This window comes from Coregonus lavaretus (genome assembly GCF_964263955.1).
Source record: "Coregonus lavaretus genome assembly, chromosome: 15".
Lineage (NCBI taxonomy): Eukaryota > Metazoa > Chordata > Actinopteri > Salmoniformes > Salmonidae > Coregonus > Coregonus lavaretus.
Window position 1 is genome coordinate 46,196,137 of NC_140002.1, and position 19,873 is coordinate 46,216,009.

Below are 19,873 nucleotides of genomic sequence, written 5' to 3' on the forward strand. Positions count from 1 at the left end.
GTGCCCGGCGGGCCGGATACAGCCCACGGACCGTACTTTGCCCCCCCCTTGGGATAGAGGATTGTGTAGTTTCGGTGGATAAAGTTGTGTGTCAAAAGTAGGGGTGCCCATGTTGCTGGCGATCATAAGTGTCTGGTGCGAGAGAGGCAGGTTGAAGTGGCTAGAGTCAGAGTAGTGCAGAAGTTGTCATATGCTGAGGCAGTGAAGAAAGTAGAGGAGGATGGGTGAGGGATCCTAGGTGAGGGATCCTGAGAGGATCCCTGTGAGTAGTAGATCTGTGCCAGCACAGAGGGATAGGCCAACAAGTGATATATGCTTCAGTAAGGGTGGCTTCTTAGCGTTCATAGCAATGGTTATCAACTGTACCTCAGAAATGGAACGTAAATCACAGAAAATATATGTTGTGGTGGCAGCTGCAGAGAAGTATTTGTCTATACGAGATTTGACTTCAGAAGAGTTACAGGGTGTGTTGAGTGGTGGTGTCCCGTCCTCCCAGGCCGTTGGCATGGTTCAGGAGCAAATAGGGTCAAAGTAGTGGAATGGGGTAGTTGGTTTGTTTTTCCTTTTCCCCTCTTCCCATTTTTTTATCACAAAGTATAATGGATTTATATTATAGTCCATTTGGGGGCGGTAAGGCAACATTTTGGATGCCAACCGCCGTTAAACTCCAAAGAAGAAGAAGAAGAAATAGGAACGTGTCTTTTTGTAGGCACTAACTCTGCCATGGTTCGTTGGACAAAGCCTATGAGGTTTTTTTTTGGATAAACAATGAAAATAAGGTCTGTGGTAAACACAGGCTTAGGAGGTCTTATACGTTTTGTTCTATGAGATAATCTTCATCAGCTAACGTAACTTTTTGTGAATTTTGATAAATGTATGTAATAATAAAAAACACATAAATCACATAAAGGCTTAATAATTCATAAAGGTAATGTTAACTGACCGCTATTATGTCATAAAACAAAACACCTGTGTTAACCTCAGACATTATTTTTGGCATTTATTCCAAAACCCTATTCTTTCCCCATTGGGATGGCTGAACAAACCAGAGGTAACTTATTTCCAGGTTTTAGGACTACTTTGGAGGAAGACCAATCATACCACTGGGCAGAAGATGGCGGAGGCGGATGTTTTGTTTGAAACTGATGGCACGTCGAGTGGAGATGAGTGAGAAGGAATGGATTACAGATATTGGACACTTCACTAGCTTTGAAAACAAATAAGGCTTCAGTTGTCGGGGCCGACATGTTTGTCAGCGGCTTGGTTTCGGTGTTTGTCTTCTTTCATGCAACAGGTGAGTGCTCCTTCTCTCGATCAAAACTCCTCTTTTGGTCTTAGACTACGTTTCCATCGGTCTATTGTATTGCAAAGACAAACTTGATGATTATAACTACTGTAAAACTACTACTAAACTAAAACACGGTTTTGGAAGCATAAGGACCTTATCTTTAAGCATCTCCAATCAAAAGTTAAATCTAGAATCGACTTCCTATTTCGCAACAAAGTCTCCTTCACTCATGCTGCCAAACGTGCCCTCATAAAACTGACTATCCTACCGATCCTTGACTTCGGCGATGTCATTTACAAAATAGCCTCCAACACTCTACTCAGACTACATCCAATTTGCTATCACAGTGCCATCCGTTTTGTCAACAAAGCCCCATATACTACCCACCATTGTGACCTGTAAGATCTTGTTGGCTGGCCCTCACTACATATTCGTCGCCAAACCCACTGGCTCCAGGTCATCTATAAATCACTGCTAGGAAAATCCCCGTCTTATTTTAGCTCACTGGTCACCAAAGCAACACCCACCCGTAGTCTGCGCTCCAGCAGGTATATCTCACTGGTCATCCCCAAAGCCAACACCTCCTTTGGCCGCCATTCCTTCCAGTTCTCTGCTGCCAATGACTGGAACGAACTGCAAAAATCTCTGAAGCTGGAGACTCTTATCTCCCTCACTAACTTTAAGCATCAGTTGTCAGAGCAGCTTACCGATCACTGCACCTGTACACAGCCCATCTGTAATTAGCCCATCCAACTACCTCATCCCCATATTGTTATTTATTTTGCTAATTTGCACCCCAGTATCTCTATTAGCACATCATCTTTTGCACATCTATCATTCCAATGTTAATACGAAATTGTAACTATTTTGCACTATGGCCTATTTATTGCCTTACCTCCATAATTTACTACATTCGCACACACTGTATATATATTTTCTGTTGTATTTTTGACTTTATGTTTTGTTTACCCCATATGTAACTCTGTGTTGTTGTTTTTATCACACTGCTTTGCTTTATTTTGGCCAGGTCGCAGTTGTAAATGAGAACTTGTTCTCAACTGGCTTACCTGGCTAAATAAAGGTGAAAAATAAATAAATAATAATAATCTTTCATATTAGCAAGAAATTATTTTCCCCAAAAACAATAGGTTAAATTGATAAACCTTTTCTTTTATGGGGTTAGTGTTCCCACATGGCCATATCTCCATGTTACAGGGCTTGTTTACGGAATACTGAGGGAAGATGGAGGTGGCCACCTGGGCTAATTAGCTATCTAGCTTGATCAAAACACCTATGTGTAAACTAACTGGGAGGAAGTGTAGTTCACACGAAGCCAACTGTGTGCGCTGAAAATCCTACGGAGAAGAAGGGTTTTCGATTGCCTGGAAACCCGACGTTGAATTGCATTGAATTCTACCTCGGGCAAAAATGTGTGTTTGGATCAGGAAAGTTTCCTCACGACCTTTTGCCTGTGCTGTCTTTTTCGCTTTGTGTCGGACTCCAGTAAGACTAGCTGTCGCCATTGGCGTCGGCTAATGCGGATCCTAATAAATCAAATCAAATCAAGCCAGCATGTTGAATAAAATGAAAGGTAAACATACTCTACCGGTTGTTACTGCTGTTGGTCCTTTTGACAGTAGGAATGTGAGACAATATATCCACAGGAAAGTATACCGGCATTCAACATTATGGCATGTAGAGGTCATGAGTGGAAACTTTCCTGATCCAAACACCATTATTGGTTTACAGGGAAGGTTTTCGAATTAATCTGCAGCCAAATTGTTTACTTGGCTGTCTTAACTATTGGACAATGAATGGAAAATTACTTTTTCAGAGTAGGACAGACAACAACAATTCTTACCCTTTTTAAATATGGCTACTATGGTGCAGGTGCATTCAAATGTCTGTAAATGTGTTTTCAATTAGGTGTATGTCATCAACTTTGTCTTGTCCATTGATTGATGTAGGAGGGGATAAACATTTTTCCCAAATTGGGATCAATAAAGTAATAGGCTACTCTCTGCTCTTCAGATTGGCTAAAATGACTGGGCAACACTGGCTTCAAATAAACCAGCCCTCAGGTATTTGGGTGGACTATTAGCTTAGTTTCAAGAGTTGAATGAAATATTGAATGGTGTAGAAGGCCTTTAAACATTCCTAACATCAACACAAGGGGACCTATACTTTCCACCTGTTATCTGTGTGGTTATTGTATTACCTTGGAAAACCTAACTCTGCCTCCCCACCTCCGAAACTCACATGACAACCAAGCAAACAAGAGTCAGTTCTCTGGTTTCATTTTACACACTGGAGACTTAGTTCTCATGCTCTTATCTGGACAAACATTTATCTAAATGGGCAAACCAAACTCACTGTTTTTGCTCAGTTGTTCACACAGTCACCATCGCTACCCTCAGATAAAAGCTGATGAGTTGAGGTTGATAAATGATAATGGAGGTTGAGATTGCTTTGTTACTGAGTAGCGCAGTGGGAGCTCTATTGTACAGGCTGTACCGTGGACATATAATAACCTCTTTAATACAACTTCGCAGAAGCAATAGTGTGTAGAACTGAGCTAGGCTATCCTACAGTTGAAGTCAGAAGTTTACATACACTTAGGTTGGAGTCATTAAAACCCGTTTTTCATCCACTCCACAAATTTATTTTTAACAAACTATAGTTTTGGCATGCATCTACTTTGTGCATGACACAAGTAATTTTTACAACAATTGTTTACAGACAGATTATTTCACTTATAATTCACTGTATCACAATTCCAGTGGGTCAGAAGTTTACATACACTAAGTTGACTGTGCCTTTAAAGAGCTTGGAAAATTCCAGAAAATTATGTCATGGATTTAGAAGCTTCTGATAGGCTAATTGACGTCATTTGAGTCAATTGGAGGTGTACCTATGGATGTATTTCAAGGCCTACCTTCAAACTCAGTGCCTCTTTGCTTGACATCATGGGAAAATCAAAAGACCTCAGAAAAATTGTAGACCTCCACAAGCCTGGTTCATGCTTGGGAGCAATTTCCAAATGCCTGAAGGTACCACGTTCATCTGTACAAACAATAGTACGCAAGTATAAACATCATGGGACCACACAGCCGTCATACCGCTCAGGAAGGAGACGCGTTCTGTCTCCTAGAGATGAACGTACTTTGGTGCGAAAAGTGCAAATCAATCCCAGAACAACAGCAAAGGACCTTGTGAAGAGTATCTATATCTACAGTAAAACGAGTCCTATATCGACATAACCTGAAAGGCCGCTCAGCAAGGAAGAAGCCACTGCTCCAAAACCGCCATAAAAAAGCCAGTCTACGGTTTGCAACTGCACATGGGGACAAAGATCGTACTTTTTGGAGAATTGTCCTCTGGTCTGATGAAACAAAAATAGAACTGTTTGGCCATAATGACCATTGTTATGTTTGGAGGGAAAAGGGGAAAGATTGCAGGCCGAAGAACATCATCCCAACCGTGAAGCATGGGGGTGGCAGCATCATGCTGTGGGGGTGCTTTGCTGCAGGAGGGAATGGTGCACTTCACAAAATAGATGGCATCATGAGGAAGGAAAATTATGTGGATATATTGAAGCAACATCTCAAGACATCAGTCAGGAAGAAAAAGCTTGGTCGCAAATGGGTCTTCCAAATGGACAATGACCCCAAGCATACTTCCAAAGTTGTGGCAAAATGGCTTAAGGATAACAAAGTCAAGGTATTGGAGTGGCCATCACAAAGCCCTGACCTCAATCCTATAGAAAATGTGTGGGCTGATCTGAAAAAGCGTGTGCGAGCAAGGAGGCCTACAAACCTGACTCAGTTACACCAGCTCTGTCAGGAGGAATGGGCCAAAATTCACCCAACTTATTGTGGGAAGCTTGTAGAAGGCTACCCAAAACATTTAACCCAAGTTAAACAATTTAAAGACAATGCTACAAAATACTAATTGAGTGTATGTAAACGTCTGACCCACTGTGAATGTGATGAAATGAATAAAAGCTGAAATTAATCATTCTATTAAACTATTATTCTGACATTTCTCATTCTTAAAATAAAGTGGTGATCCTAACTGACCTTAGACAGGGAATTTTTACTTGGATTAAATGTCAGGAATTGTGAAAAACAGAGTTTAAATGTGTTTGGCTAAGGTGTATGTAAACTTCCGACTTCAACTGTATCCTCCATGCCTCCCGAGTGGCGCAGTGGTCTAAGGCACTGCATCGCAGTGCTAGCTGTGTCTCTAGAGATCCTGGTTCGAATCCAGGCTCTGCTGTAGCCGTCCGCAACCGGGAGACCAATGGGGCGGCGCACAATTGGCCCAGCGTCGTCCAGGGTAGGGGAGGGAATGACCGGCAGGGAGGTGGCTCAGTTGGTAGAGCATGGCGTTTGCAACGCCAGGGTTGTGGATTCGATTCCCACGGGGTGAAAATAAAAAATAATAATTTATGCACTAACTGTAAGTCGCTCTGGATAAGAGTGTCTGCTAAATGATGTAAAGAATTGACCTGATGAGGTCCATAACAATGTTCCCTCAGGTTTGCTGAGCGCAAACTTGAATGTTGTAAAAATTCTGTGCAACTTCCAGTGCGCGTTTACTGTGAACGTTGAGTTTATACCAGCTTTAAGTTACAGTTTCAGACAGTGATCAAGTAGGCTACTGTGGCTATTTGATCATAATGTAAGTCTACCAGAGTAGACTACCATCCAAAAACAATGTAGAAAATGCATCCCATAACATTTTAGCATGGAAATAGTTTATCCCATTCTTCTCTGCAGATAATCTCAAGCTTTGTCTTGTTGGATGGGGAGTGTTGCTGGATAGCTATTTTCAGGTCTCTCCAGAGATGTTTGATCGGGTTCAAGTCTGGGAGTTAAGGACATTCAGAGACTTGTCCCGAAGCCACTCCAGCATTGTCTTGGCTGTGTGCTTAGGGTCATTGTCCTGTTGGAAGGTGAACCTTCACCCCCAGTCTGAGGTCCTGAGCGCTCTGGAGCAGGTTTTTATCAAGGATCTCTCTGTACTTTGCTAGGTTAATCTTTCCCTCGATCCTGACTAGCCTCCCAGTCCCTGCTGCTGAAAAACATCCCCACAGCATGATGATGCTGCCACCACAATGCTTCACCATAGGGATGATGCCAGGTTTTCTCCAGACGTGACACTTGGCATTCAGTTAAATTTTGGTTTCATCAGACCTGAGAATCTTGTTTCTCATGGTCCGAGAGTCATTTGGGTGCCATTTGGCACCTAAAGGACTCTTTGTAGGAACATTTCAAGGATGATCAATGGGAACAGTATGCACCTGAGCTAAATTTTGAGTCTCATAGAAAAGGGTCTGAATACTTATTTACATAAGGTATTTCATTTTTTATTTGTAATACATGTACAAACATTTCTATAAACCTGTTTTCGCTTCGTCATTATGGGGTATTGTGTGTAGTTTAACAAGGGAATTTTAAAATAAGGCTGTACCGCAACAAAATGTGGAAAAAGTCAAGGGGTCTGAATACTTTCCGAATGCACTGTATTAACAACAAGGGTTGCATTAAATAGGCACAATATTGTTTTAATGACGCATTTGGCGATGTTCAATTCATTTGCACAAAACGTATGAACAAAAGCATTCACTGTGGAATTTGGTACATGTAGGTCATTCATATATAGGCTGTGCGCAGCACTTCGTTCAATTAATCGAATCGGTTATTGTTTCCTTGCTCAAACCGCGAGCAACACCTGTAAAAATCAGACATTTTCTCTCAAAACACAGGGATGTCAATTCGCACGGGACTAGTATTATCAAAAGACTTTGGAGTTTGCCAAAAAACAATAGGTTACTCTGGTTAGTCGTCCAGGATTTCAGTTTTCATTTAACCCATCTAAACGGTAGGCTACAGTTCCCTTGACATGCCATAGGCCTATTTGAAGTCCAGTCTTGTGACTGTTGAATTTGTATAGCGCCTCACAATCATCACATAACATAGCCGGCACTGCTATCATAGTCTTTTACCACTTCACCAAATCTTTTCCAAACATTACTTTTCTGACCCACCCTTCTCTTTTATTTTAAACTCTCCTTTTGCAGCTTTTGTCTTGTTGAATTAAACTTCGACAATGTATTTTTTGCCTCCGTGGATTGATAACTGTTTCTGCCTGTTCCCAAAAGCATTATTTGGCGATTGGCTGTGTAGGCTATTTGGCGCGCGTACAGTTAAGCCCTAAAGCTTAGGCTTATGCACTAATTCCAGATAGCCTAAAATAATAAAAGAGAAACCTCAATGTAGCCTATATAAATTGCCCAATAATTATACATTTACTGCTACCCACCCACCCTTCAGCTACAAAATATATAATGACCCTAAACCCGCCCGCCCCGCAGATATAACCGCGGGGACTGCTGGTTATGAGTAGGGTTTCTACAGGGACCTTATTATGCCACACCGGCGGTCACGAGTCATGACAGCAGTCAAACTCCACTTGACCGTTAGTCACGGTAATTTGGTTTCTCCAAGCTCTGATGCTGCTGATGGTCATAAGTAGCCTACCAAATTTGCTAACTGCCTGGTAGTCAGCACTCTATCCAATGCAGATGTAATCGAAAATCCAATCAAACACTTCATGAGAGCTCATGTTGTGCAACATTTCTATAAGCTATGCAATTTCGTGAGAAAATAGAGTGATGGTCTCTAATTAAAAAGAGGACGATCCCATCAGCTTTCTATAGGCTAGGCCTACTATATTTATTTCTCAACTTTCCTAATATTAATCACATTTCTTCTCTTTACAACAGGAGTATAGCCTACCTGGCTGGCATGAAAATGAACCTCTGGAAAAGCGTCCTCCATTCGCTATTTAAGTGCATAAAGACTCCTCCAGCATCTTTTCATTTGGTCTGCATCTCACAAATGTTCTTCTTTGTGATCCGAACACCTCAAACTTCGATTTGTCTGTCCATAACACTTTTTTCCAATCTTCCTCTGTCCAGTGTCTGTGTTCTTTTGCCCATCTTAATCTTTTATTTCTATTGGCCAGTCTGAGTTATGGCTTTTTCTTTGCAACTCTGCCTAGAAGGTCAGCATCCCAGAGTCGCCTCTTCACTGTTGACGTTGAAACTGGTGTTTTGTGGGTACTATTTTTAATGAAGCTGCCAGATGAGGACCTGTGAGGCGTCTGTTTCTCAAACTAGACACTAATGTATTTATCCTTTTGTTCAGTTGTGCACCGGGGCCTCACACTCCTCTTACTATTCTAGTTAGAGCCAGTTTGCGCTGTTGTGTGAAGGGAGTAGTACAGAGCGTTGTACGAAATCTTCAGTTTCTTGGTAATTTCTCGCATGGAATAGCCTTCATTTCTCAGAACAAGAATAGTCTGACGAGTTTCAGAAGAAAGTTATTTGTTTCTGGCCATTTTGAGCCTGTAATCGAACCCACAATTGCTGATGCTCCAGATACTCAACTAGTCTCAAGAAGGCCAGTTTTATTGCTTCTTTAATCAGCACAACAGTTTTCAGCTGTGCTAACATAATTGCAAAAGGGTTTTCTAATGATCAATTAGCCTTTTTAAAATGATAAACTTGGATTAGCAAACACAACGTGCCATTGGAACACAGGACTGATGGTTGCTGATAATGGGCTTCTGTACGCCTATGTAGATATTCCATGAAAAATCAGCCGTTTCCAGCTACAATAGCCATTTACAACATTAACAATGTCTACACTGTATTTCTGATACATGTGATGTTATTTTAATGGGCAAAGAAATTGCTTTTATTTCGAAAACAAGGACATTTCTAAGTGACCCCAACCTTATGAACGGTAGTGTATATGTAAAGACCAGATTAAATCAAGAATAGTGTGATCGGTGACAATGTTAGCATATCACTTGTGAATGATGCCCAGCTTAAGGCAAGAAACAGCGCATGCTTTTTTTGCGACTTTTTCAAATCATAGTCGCACACCTCGTGTAGCCTATATGTTTTGATAAGGTTTGTATCACAACTAAAGTGGCCAAATAACTTCTTAAAGTAAAGCACATTAATGCGCTTTACAATGGGTGTAGAGCCTAACTGGCATCTTGAGTTTCAAGATAAGTCTCACCATAAAACATGCACCTTTATAATAGGTGGGGACTGGATTAGGTGTGAGAAGTGCAGGAGGTGGGCTCATGAGTTGTGCTCCAATTTGACTGGGGAAAGCTTTAATTGTGACCTATTTACAAATTAGAATCGTGCAATAGCAGAGCATAAGAGTTGACAAATACATAAATGTTACACTGAATTAATGAGTTAAGTTATGAGTTATTATGAAATGTTATATTCCAATGGTATTAGTTAAATTCCATTACAATATTCCAATGAATATTTGTTATAATGAATTAAAAACAACTATTGAAAACCTTTTGCTCCTGAATGACATTTTTAAAGACTGCTGGGATTTAAAGTCTTGCATTATTAAATATTTAGTACAACTGTACATAATGGAAAAGGAACAACAAAGAAAGAACAAAGAGAATATTGGCGCCGGAGGGGATGGCTGCCGTTTTATGGACTCTTAACCAACTGTGCTATTTTGTGTGTTTTTTCGCATTGTTTGTAATTTATTTTGTACATAATGTTGCTGCTACCGTCTCTTATGACTGAAAAGAGCTTCTGGACATCAGAACAGCAATCAATCACCTTGAACTGGACAAATAATTTTTCTTTATCTTTAATAAGTCGGACGAGAAGGATTTGCTCCAGACACCCGACAGGGCCCTCATCCCCGTCATTCGCAGTAGAAAGAAAAGGAGATATTGTGGAAGGAGATTGGGGTGCCTGGTGAGGAGCCGGCGACGAGTGGCTAATCTGCCTTTCCCATCGATACTATTGGCCAACTTACAATCGCTTAACAAATAAAGTGGATGAACTACAGGCACGTATATCCTACCAATGGGACATTAAAAACTGTAATATCTTATGTTTCACCGAGTCGTGGCTGAACGAAAACATGAATAACATACAGCTGGTAGGTTATACACTGTATTGGCAGGATAGAACAGCAGCCTCTGGTAAGACAAGGGGTGGCGGTCTATGTATGGTGCACGATATCTAAGGAAGTCTCAATGTTTTGCTCGCCAGAGGTAGAGTATCTCATGATAAGCTGTAGACCACACTATCTACGAAGAGAGTTTTCATCTATATTCTTCGTAGCTGTCTATTTACCACCACAAACCAATGCTGGCACTAAGAGACCGCACTCAATGAACTGTATACAGCCATAAGCAAACAGGAAAATGCTCATCCAGAGGCGGCGCTCCTACTGGCCGGGGACTTTAATGCAGGGAAACTTAAATCCGTTTTACCTCATTTCTACCAGCATGTTAAATGTGCAACCAGAGGGAAAACGACTCTAGACCACCTTTAATCCACACACAGAGACTCATACAAAGCTCTCCCTCACCCTCCATTTGGAAAATCTGACCATAATTCTATCCTACTGATTCCTGCTTACAAGCAAAAACTAAAGCAGGAAGCACCAGTGACTCGGTCAATAAGAAAGTGGTCAGATGAAGCAGATGCTAAGCTACAGGACTGTTTTGCTAGCACAGACTGGAATATGTTCCGGGATTCTTCCGATGGCATTGAGGAGTACACCACATCAGTCACTGGCTTCATCAATAAGTGCATCGACGACATCGTCCCCACAGTGACTGTACGTACATACCCCAACCAGAAGCCATGGATTACAGGCAACATCCGCACTGAGCTAAAGGGTAGAGCTGCCACTTTCAAGGAGCGGGACTCTAACCCGGAAGCCTATAAGAAATCCCGCGTCACAGGACTAAGATCGAATCGTACTGCACCGGCTCCGATGCTCGTCGGATGTGGCAGGGCTTGCAAACTATTACAGACTACAAAGGGAAATTCAGCTGCGAGCTGCCCAGTGACACGAGCCTATCAGACGAGCTAAATTACTTCTATGCTCGCTTCGAGGCAAGTAACACTGAAACATGCATGAGAGCATCAGCTGTTCCGGAAGACTGTGTGATCACGCTCTCCGTAGCCAATGTGAGTAAGACCTTTTTAAACAGGTCAACATTCACATGGCCGCAGGGCCAGACGGATTACCAGGACGTGTACTCCTGAGCATGCGCTGACCAACTGGCAAGTGTCTTCACTGACATTCTCAGCCTCTCCCTGTCTGTCTGAGTCTGTAATACCAACATGTTTCAAGCAGACCACAATTGTCCCTGTGCCCAAGAACACTAAGGTAACCTGCCTAAATGACTACCGACCCGTAGCACTCACGTCTGTAGCCATGAAGTGCTTTGAAAGGCAGGTCATGGCTCACATCAACACCATTATCCCATTTTCTTCATATCATGTTTCTTTAGACCTGTCTAAAATAAATAACGGATTGATATAGGCAATATTACATGGATTTATTTGACTTTTTAAAATGTAGATGTTCCAAAGGTCTGCATCAGTGGCTTGTAGGCTATGCCTGAAAGCCAGGAGATAAATGTGTTTATGTTAATTAATGGTCAATTACCGGGAGACAGGCAGTTATTTGCTTGACAATCACCGGCTGACAAAATGTCATGACCGCCACAGCCCTAGTTATGAGTCAACCCACGCAACACTAATCCCTGTTAGTGAGCATTTCTCCTTTGCCAAGATAATCCATCCACTTGACAGGTGTGGCATATCAAGAAGCTGATTAAACAGCATGATCATTACACAGGTTCACCTTGTTCTGGGGATAATAAAAGGCGCATTTGTCACACAACACAATTACACAAATGTCTCACATTTTGAGGGAGCGTGCAATTGGCATGCTGACTGCAGGAATGTCCACCAGAGCTGTTGCCAGAGAATTGAATGTTAATTTCTCTACCATAAGCCTCCAATGTTGTTTTTAGCGAATAAGGCAGTACGTCCAACCGGCCTCAAAATGTAACCACGCCAGCCCAGGACCTCCACATTCGGCTTCTTCACTTGTGGGATCGTCTGAGACCAGCCACCCAGACAGCTGATGTAACTGAGGAGTATTTCTGTAATAAAGCCCTTTTGTAGGGGAAGAACTCATTCTGATTGGCAGGTCCTGGCTCCTCAGTGGGTGGGCCTGGGAGGGCATAGGCCCACCCACTTGGGAGCCAGGCCCACCCACTGGGTGTCCATGCCCAGTCATGTGAAATCCATAGATCAGGGCCTCATTTAAATTGACTTAAATGAACTGTAACTCACTAAAATCGTTGAAGTTGTTGCATGTTGCGTTTTATAATTTTGTTAAGTATATAACTGGGCTAATAACTCACTAACTAGCAAAAGATATGAACAAATATGCACACATGCCTACATGCAGCTCTTGCTTTGATGTCAAAACAAGCGCATCTACTTATGACCGCTCATGCTGTAAACACAGTCCAGTTCAAAGTGAATGGCACAGATCCATATATGGCAATGGTCTATTTCAAATCAAATCAAATCAAATCAAATTGTATTGGTCACATGCGCTGAATACAACAGGTGCAGACATTACAGTTAAATGCTTACTTACAGCCCTTAACCAATAGTGCATTTATTTTTAACATAAAAAATAAAACCCAAAAAAAAAGTGTTGAGAAAAAAAGAGCAGAAGTAAAATAAAATAACAGTAGGGAGGCTATATATACAGGGGGGTACCGGTGCAGAGTCAATGTGCGGGGGCACCGGCTAGTTGAGATAGTTGAAGTAATATGTACATGTGGGTAGAGTTAAAGTGACTATGCATAAATAATTAACAGAGTAGCAGCAGCGTAAAAAGGATGGGGTGGGGGGGCAGTGCAAATAGTCCGGGTAGCCATGATTAGCTGTTCAGGAGTCTTATGGCTTGGGGGTAGAAGCTGTTGAGAAGTCTTTTGGACCTAGACTTGGCACTCCGGTACCGCTTGCCGTGTGGTAGCAGGGAGAACAGTCTATGACTAGGGTGGCTGGAGTCTTTGACAATTTTGAGGGCCTTCCTCTGACACCGCCTGGTATAGAGGTCCTGGATGGCTGGAAGCTTGGCCCCAGTGATGTACTGGGCCGTACGCACTACCCTCTGTAGTGCCTTGCGGTCGGAGGCCAAGCAGTTGCCATACCAGGCGGTGATGCAACCAGTCAGGATGCTCTCGATGGTGCAGCTGTAGAATTTTTTGAGGATCTGAGGACCCATGCCAAATCTTTTCAGTCTCCTGAGGGGGAATAGGCTTTGTCGTGCCCTCTTCACGACTGTCTTGGTGTGTTTGGACCATGATAGTTCGTTGGTGATGTGGACACCAAGGAACTTGAAGCTCTCAACCTGTTCCACTACAGCCCCGTCGATGAGAATGGGGGCGTGCTCAGTCCTCTTTTTTTTCCTGTAGTCCACAATCATCTCCTTTGTCTTGGTCACGTTGAGGGAGAGGTTGTTGTCCTGGCACCACACGGCCAGGTCTCTGACCTCCTCCCTATAGGCTGTCTCATCGTTGTCGGTGATCAGGCCTACCACTGTTGTGTCGTCGGCAAACTTAATGATGGTGTTGGAGTCGTGCCTGGCCATGCAGTCATGGGTGAACAGGGAGTACAGGAGGGGACTGAGCACGCACCCCTGAGGGGCCCCCGTGTTGAGGATCAGTGTGGCAGATGTGTTGTTACCTACCCTTACCACCTGGGGGCGGCCCGTCAGGAAGTCCAGGATCCAGTTGCAGAGGGAGGTGTTTAGTCCCAGGATCCTTAGCTTAGTGATGAGCTTAGAGGGCACTATGGTGTTGAATGCTGAGCTGTAGTCAATGAATAGCATTCTCACGTAGGTGTTCCTCTTGTCCAGGTGGGAAAGGGCAGTGTGGAGTGCAATAGAGATTGCATCATCTGTGGATCTGTTGGGGCGGTATGCAAATTGGAGTGGGTCTAGGGTTTCTGGGATAATGCTGTTGATGTGAGCCATGACCAGCCTTTCAAAGCACTTCATGGCTACAGACGTCAGTGCTACGGGTCGGTAGTCATTTAGGCAGGTTATCTTAGAGTCCTTGGGCACGGGGACTATGGTGGTCTGCTTGAAACATGTTGGTATTACAGACTCAGTCAGGGACATGTTATAAATGTCAATGAAGACACTTGCCAGTTGGTCAGCACATGCTCGGAGTACACGTCCTGGTAATCCATCTGGCCCTATTTGCATATAGGCCTACTGCAGCTCTGATTGTTTATGCCGCACCGGTCTGTTTAGAGTATGGGTCATGAGTGGCAATGCAATAGAATCCTACTCTGATGTGTTCTGCCTACAACAAAATCTCTTGCATAATTTGTTTGGTTTCGGTATGTTGCATTGAAAGTGTCTAATATTGCATTGATTCGATCACCATTCCCACAGCAAAGAGAAACGTTGATAGTGTTAACTAAGGGAGAAAACTGTACAAAGTTCAATGAAGTTCAATCTCGTGCTTCTCTGTTGCGGCTGATTATTTATTTTGCCTGGGGGAGCTGTGCGCAGCTTAGAGGGAACATTGGCCCAGACCCCTCGTAGGGAATGTACAGTATTACTACCTCATTAGTCAGAAATCCATTTAGTGTTTTCTGTTAGTTTCCCGTTCTGAGTGGGCCCAGTTTCACATGAATTAATCTGTCTCAGCAGCAGAGGAATGAGTCACATCTACCAGGGATGTATTCATTAGTCGCAGACCGTAGCAAAATGTTTTGCTGCGGAAACCGTTTACTATAGGGACCAAACAGATGAAAATAGACAAACGGGGAGTGACTTACCTGAATTTCTCCAATAGAAACTCTAGTTTTTGTTGCAAAATGTTTTCCGTTTGGAGGAAACAGTTTCCGTTGCAAAACGTTTTGCAATGGACTACAACTAATGAATACACCCCAGTGTTTGTCCACAGTCAAACCACACTAGATGTCTTCTCTGGTCCATAAAGTTGACCCGAGGAGAACCAGATCTAGACCGTACCCGTCTAGACCAGACTGGACCCGAGTGACAAAAATGTTTATCAACCAAGTTGCTCCTATGGTTAACGAATAGGTCTTTATGTTGGCTAGGGCTTCTTATAAGTCAATAAATTCACCTTATTAGCATAAAATAAATATGTTTTAGGATATACAGAACCATGGTCGGGTCCACTCGGGTCTATCAGCTGTAGTTACATAGACCCGGATCCAAGGGACAACTGCATAATTTCAGACCCGACCCCGGACCCGTGAAGACCTCTAGTCCACACCCTGTAGGCTTCAGGCCATTGGTTGGCAGAGCACCAGGCATGCTCTTAGGGCTTTAAAGAGGGGGGGGGGGGGGGGGGGGGGGGGGGGGGCAGGTCATTGATATGACTCCCTGATTTAAAATAAAGGATAGATGAAATAAAATTGAAAGGCTTTACAGAGTTCAACGGAAACCAAACCAGTTATCTCGGCTGGTGTGTGTTAATGGTAGATAGTGGTGGTAGGACTGTAGCACATGGTGTTTAAATTCCAAAGATGCGATGAATCCCTTTAAGTGATTTTCATATCTTTAATGTCCCTGATCACTCTCTACTTCTCTCTCTCCCCAGGTGTAGACTGTGCCTTCACAGTCACAACCAGCAATGCAGATGTGAGGGCTAAAGAGAATGAAGGTAAGTTAACTATCAATTGGCAGGTGGAGCTTTTCTGAAATAAACAAAAGCTTTCAACTGTCACTCTTCTCTGTGTGTGTGTGTGTGTGTGTGTGTGTGTGTGTGTGTGTGTGTCTGTCTGTCTGTTATAAGAAAGGAATACTGAATATTTTATTGACATTTTTTATATTGTATTTGTCCCACAGCTTTGTGTTTTAAAATGATCAAACTCTTCTATACAGATGCTGATCTTTACTGCACTCACTCCACTGACTTTGGTGCAAATGCCAGAGTTGAGTAGAAGTTTAGGGACATGAAGGGTTCTACAACCCATGTCATTTTAGATGGGAAACCTACCAGTAAGTACATCAACTTTTCAGACAGTTGATTCCAAAGAAATACATTATGTATGGCCTCTTGTATTTGTCGGACTCGTGATTTATGTGTTTGCTTGTATATTCATCCACATTAACGGTTAGATTTAACGGTTTTACCGTTCTTGTATTCAAACCCAAACACTTCTGTTATCCCTACAAATTGCAAATGAGTGACTGGCCATTCCTCCAATATAACGTTTCCTCCCTCTCTCTCAGCACCGTATGCCGGCAGTGTCAATAATTTTGATGGGATGCTGAGGTTCAGCATGGTGACACGGAAAGATGATTGGCAGTATTACTGCGAGGTGTCTGGCAGTCAGAGGTAAGAAAAATCTAGAGGACCGTTATTAGCATGTTTTAACCTCTGGTATAAAAATTGTAGATGATCAGATACTCAACAAGAAGGCCTGATTTTCATTATTACTGAAACAGGACCCAAGTGGTAAATATAAAGATCCAGTCCATAAAAAAAATTGGAGGCCCCTTACACTACAGTGTTGTGATGCAAAATGCATAGTGCATAGAATTAAAAAGGTATTGTCGGATATTATTCATCTTAATCAGACAGGTTTTTTACATGGACGATATATTGGAGATAATATAAGACAAGTACTGGAAACAATAGAACATTATGAAAAATCTGGGAAACCAGGCCTGGTGTTCATAGCTGACTTTGAAAAGGCTTTTCATAAAGTACAACAGGAATTGATATATAAATGCCTGGAATATTTCAGTTCTTTCAGCCCAGAACTACACGGGAGGATCTTGTCAATGATCTCAAGGCAGCTGGGACCATAGTCACCAAGAAAACAATTGGTAACACACTACGCCGTGAAGGACTGAAGTCCTGCAGTGCCCGCAAGGTCCCCCTGCTCAATAAAGCACATATACAGAGCCGTCTGAAGTTTGCCAATAAACATCTCAATGATTCAGAGGAGAACTGGGTGAAAGTGTTGTGGTCAGATGAGACCAAAATCGAGCTCTTTGGCATTAACTCAACTCGCCGTGTTTGGAGGAGGAGGAATGCTGCCTATGACCCCAAGAACACCATCCCCACCGTCAAACATGGAGGTGGAAACATTATGCTTTGGGGGTGTTTTTCTGCTAAGGGGACAGGACAACTTCACCGCATCAAAGGGACGATGGATGGGGCCATGTACCATCAAATCTTGGGTGAGAACCTCCTTCCCTCAGCCAGGGCATTGAAATTGGGTCGTGGATGGGTATTCCAGCATGACAATGACCCAAAACACACGGCCAAGGCAACAAAGGAGTGGCTCAAGAAGAAGCACAATAAGGTCCTGGAGTGGCCTAGCCAGTCTCCAGACCTTAATCCCATAGAAAATCTGTGGAGGGAGCTGAAGGTTCGAGTTGCCAAACGTCAGCCTCGAAACCTTAATGACTTGGAGAAGATCTGCAAAGAGGAGCGGAACAAAATCCCTCCTGAGATGTGTGCAAACCTGGTGGCCAACTACAAGAAACGTCTGACCTCTGTTATTGCCAATAAGGGTTTTGCCACCAAGTACTAAGTCATGTTTTGCAGAGGGGTCAAATACTTATTTCCCTCATTAAAATGCAAGTCTATTTATAACATTTTTGACATGTGTTTTTCTGGATTTTTTTGTTGTTATTCTGTCTCTCACTGTTCAAATAAACCTACCATTTAAAATTATAGACTGATCATTTCTTTGTCAGTGGGCAAACGTACAAAATCAGCAGGGGATCAAATACTTTTTTCCTTCACTGTAGCCTGTGAAATGTTTCCATCTGAGCGAGGCCAAAGTTACAGCTTGCCCTGGGATATCTGTGTTAGCATTTTTCCAGGGAGTTTGTCTGTGGCAGAGTGCTGATTGACGGATGTCCAATTCAACCCCTCGTAAGGAGCAGATGCTCTTTGACAGCTGCTTATGTACTAAAGTACGGAAAGTGGACGAGGAGTAGTAGAGGAGTACTTCAAGAAGTTGTCTTACTGGTGCTATCTTCACCCTGAAGTGGGAGAGAGACATATTCTCCTCCTCAACCCCCGCGTAGCAACACGTGAAGACGGCTTTATACCCCATAATTGCATGGGCAGCCAATGGGATTCTAATGATAAGGACAGGGGACACTAATGAATGTCACACATTCAGATACGTCCCCCCAGACCAGCGCGGCCAATCAGATCTCAGGTCTGTCCGTCTATTAATGAGAGAGGAAGAGTGCCTCCAAGTGATCACTACTTTTAGTTCATTAACCTTGTGTGCCTTTCCAAATCATGTCCAATCAATTTAATTTACCACAGGTGGACTCCAATCAAGTTGTAGAAACATCTCAAGGATGATCAATGGAAACAGGATGCACCTGAGCTCAATTTTGAGTCTCATAGCAAAGGGTCTGAATACTTATGAAAATAAGGTATTTCTGTTTGTTTTTATGCATTTGCAAAAATGTCTAAACCTGTTTTCACTTTGTAATTATGGGGTATTGTGTGTAGATTGATGAGGAATTGTTTAAAAAATATTTATTTTAGAATATGACTGTAACGTTACAAAATGTGGAAAGTCAAGGCGTCTGAATACTTTCTTATTATGGCCATTTGAAATGTTAGCTATTAAAATCATATCCAACAATAATATCAAGGGGTTAGAAATCCAGGGCTTAAAAACAAAGGTGTCATTGTACTATTACGTATTGGATCACAAAAAAAAAAAAGAATTACATTACTGTGTAGTTTACCAATAAAGTGGTCTGACGGTGATGTGGACATACTCTGTATTTATATCCTGAAAGAAAGAAATGATCTCACTACAATATACAGTACTAGTCAAAAGTTTGGGCACACCTACTCATTCCAGGGTTTTTCTTTATTTTTACTATTTTCTACATTGTAGAATAATAGTGAAGACATCAAAACTATTAAATAACACATATGGAATCCATTAACCAGGATTTCACCTTCAGTTGAGCTCCTGAAACTAGGTTCTACCAGTATGAGTATGTGGGCTTCGATTCAACACCACACTAATCAACTTGTTCTGGGCTATCTGAAGCTTGCTTTTTAGTAGATTAGTTAAGCCTTCGAACTAGGTGTTAGCATAGTCAAAATCACATTGGATGAGCGCATTAGCTAGCACTTTCTTTGTATCTTTGTCCAACATCTTAGACTTCCAAGCCAAGAACTTGGTCCTGGCAGTGACCTTACTTTAGTGGCCATTTTCCCTTCATGCTGAGTGGTTATCGAAAGGGAGAGAGCTGGAAAGATTTTTCAAATACATTGAACGATTGTCATTCTCAATGGATGTAAAAACAGACTTTGTTTGCTTGCTGTTTGAGGTGAAGAAAACATTACTTAGCTCATTAGTGGTGGTGCATTAAGCCAATCAGAAATACTATCAGACCCCCAAATGTGCACATTTATATGCCTACATTTGCACACAGGCCAGGTAGCCTATAGGCCTACTTCTATGCGTTATCAGCTGCGCATCCTTACTCAACAGTAGCACTCCAAATAAAAGACAATGACTAAATTGACACAACTCGTAAATGGAATGAAATAAACCAAAACTTGTTTCTCACGAGTAGTATAGGTTGTGCACTCTGCAAACAACCTGTCCACTCTGACAATGAGAACGGTAAAAGACAGGAATAATAATATATT

At 42.4% G+C, this 19,873-nt stretch overlaps 1 pseudogene across 1 annotated transcript in view; it reads left to right on the plus strand.

The window, feature by feature from the left end:
- The first annotated feature begins 1,245 nt into the window (after nt 1-1,245).
- The window catches only part of LOC311143166 (junctional adhesion molecule A-like), a 34,074-nt pseudogene continuing 15,446 nt past the window's right edge, over nt 1,246-19,873 (plus strand). Inside the window, exons 1-4 of the transcript in view lie at nt 1,246-1,294; nt 15,818-15,880; nt 16,102-16,218; nt 16,453-16,551. The product of the transcript in view is annotated as a junctional adhesion molecule A-like (transcript). The remainder of the gene's footprint in view (nt 1,295-15,817; nt 15,881-16,101; nt 16,219-16,452; nt 16,552-19,873) is intronic.